We start from the raw sequence: 2,320 nt of genomic DNA, 5'->3' as shown, positions 1-2,320 counted from the left end.
GGGTGTTACAGATGCTCAGTGTTTTCGTCCGTCGTTAGGAAAAAGTTATCGAAGAAGAAGAGGGAGGGCGCTGGGGTCGCCGTGGTCGAGCGTGTCGAGGTGGCTGCCATAGCCCTGGCGAATTAGAGCATTGCGGCCCCTGCTGTTCCGGCGGCAACATTGTCTTCTCAGGGCGCTGAAGCCCGGTCTCCGAAGGCGCCGACATCCTCGGCAGGGCTGACCTTGTCGGCGGCCATCCTTACTGCGGATGCTGAGGTCGCCAGGCCTCCAGAACCCCCAGTCCTTCCTGATGCTGCAGCTTCTCCTGCCTTGGTTCCGAGAGCGCCTCCTCTCCCATTCAGTGCTCAGCTGGGCGATGGCGTTCCCGCCGTGTTTGGTGCCCTGGAGGAGGCTCGAGCGGCGCTGAACCTTCTCCAAGGTTAACTTCGGGGCCCGGACCGGCGCACAGCGTTGGGGCGCCTGGATGGCTCCGGGCCGACCCTTCCATCCGAGCGGCCTGGAGCTCCACGGAGGAGGCCTAGAAGGTGTTTGGGGTGGCTGCTGTTGAGTGTGATCTGGCACTGAAGGAGGCCAAGGAAGCCAAGGATAGGTGTCGCGTGGTGGAGGCCGAGCTGAAGGTTTTTCAAGATCAACAGGCCGCCCAGGCCAGCCAGCTCCAGGAGCGAGAGGAGAAGCTGAAGGCCCAGGAGGCTGTCGTTGCCGATCACGATGCTGAACTAAAAGAAGGCAGCCCTGGAACAGGCTGCGAAGCGTGGCCGCCTGACAAAGCTGAAGGGGGAGGAGGAGGCGGCCCAGGCGGCCCTTGCCGAGGCCAAAGAAGCAGCCACCATGGAGCGCAGCACCCTCGCCTCCCTCGAGGCGAGGTTCCACAAAGCTCAGTGGTCGCTCTTTGGGGGCGATCCCTCGGAGAAAGCGGTGGCCCCAAGGGAGAGCCCTGCTGCCCTGCTCCCTGAGGTCGTGGAAGTGCTCGAGGACGCCGTTGACGGGTTTGGCTCTTTGGTGTAAGGTGAGGCTCGCTTGCTTTCTTCCTCGGCCCTTACATGCGTCTTTAGCCATTTCTATCTCCAGGACGCCAGCATCGACTTCGCCGCCTTCCTCGAGCCCGTGGACTCCAACTCTTGTAGCGCTACTACTGACGCCATGAAGGGCTCTGTGAACACCCTGCTGAGCAAGTTCCTTGTTGTCGGCCCTGCGGCTGGGGCCGAGGGGATGGGCGATGCGGCTGGCAACGAGGCTCCGCTGGCGGGTGATGGCGGTACCCATGGCTGAAGAAGTGGCTTGGTGGCGTTGCTCCTTCATGTTCGTCCTGTATCATGTAGCATGCCTCGTGGGGGCGTTTAACACTAATTGCTTGGAACAATATGTTTTGCAATAATTAGATTGTGGTTCCCCGACTTTTTCCGTTTGCTTTGTTGTTCTGCATCTGCAGAGCCCGACCCCGCGCATACCTCAGCCGCCGTTAGGTCGTCTGGATTGCTAGGACGAGCCCAAGGGGTGAGGGGCTACGTGGCCAGTTAGGCTCCTGGGACGTGATGCTCAGGAGTCCCCCTTGACGCGCGAACAGCTTAGGAAAAGTGAGAACGCAACCCTTGGCATTCTACGTCGGCAGGGCCCGGCCCTGCGCATACCTCAGCCGCCGTTGGGTCGTCCAGATCACCAAGACGAGGCCACGGGCTGAGGGGCTACGTGACCAGTTAGGCTCCTGAGATGCGATGCTCATGAGTCCCCCTAGACGTACGAACGTCTTGAAAAGGACGAGAGTCAGGCCTTGGCATTCTGCGTCAACACGGCCCGGCCCCACACATACCTCAGCCGCCGTTGGGTCGTACGGATCACCAGGACGAGACCAAGGGGTGAGGGGCTACGTGACCATTAGGCTCCTAAGACGCGATGCTCGAGAGTCCCCCTTGACGTACGAACCGAGCATCATACCTTTCCTCGTCGGGCTCTCGCTCGGGAGGGGGCGCCAAGACTAGGTCCGTGGGACCTAGCGAGGTGGGGTATGCCAGGCGTGACCTGAGCGTAGCCCCCGTGCCCAGCCCCCTCGCGCTACCCTCTCGAGGGAGAGCAGCGCGGTGAGCTAGGACACTGAGCCCGGAAGCTCCCTGAGGTTAATGCAGCTGTGAGGCCACCCCCGGTTGTTTATCACCAGCGCGGAGCATAGCCCTTCCGCTCTTGCACTGGCATAGCCGCTCCTTGAAAGTGTCGACGGCCAGCGCTGAGCATGGTGCTTCCACTAGTGCGTGGGAGGGGGCTCCCTCTGAGGAGAGACCCCGAGGCATGTACAGCCCTGCCCTGACACGTGGCTTGCACGGCAGGG

This window comes from Triticum dicoccoides, chromosome 2B, assembly GCF_002162155.2.
Source record: "Triticum dicoccoides isolate Atlit2015 ecotype Zavitan chromosome 2B, WEW_v2.0, whole genome shotgun sequence".
In the NCBI taxonomy this organism is placed as follows: Eukaryota; Viridiplantae; Streptophyta; class Magnoliopsida; order Poales; family Poaceae; genus Triticum; species Triticum dicoccoides.
Note: the sequence above shows the minus strand (reverse complement) of the source record.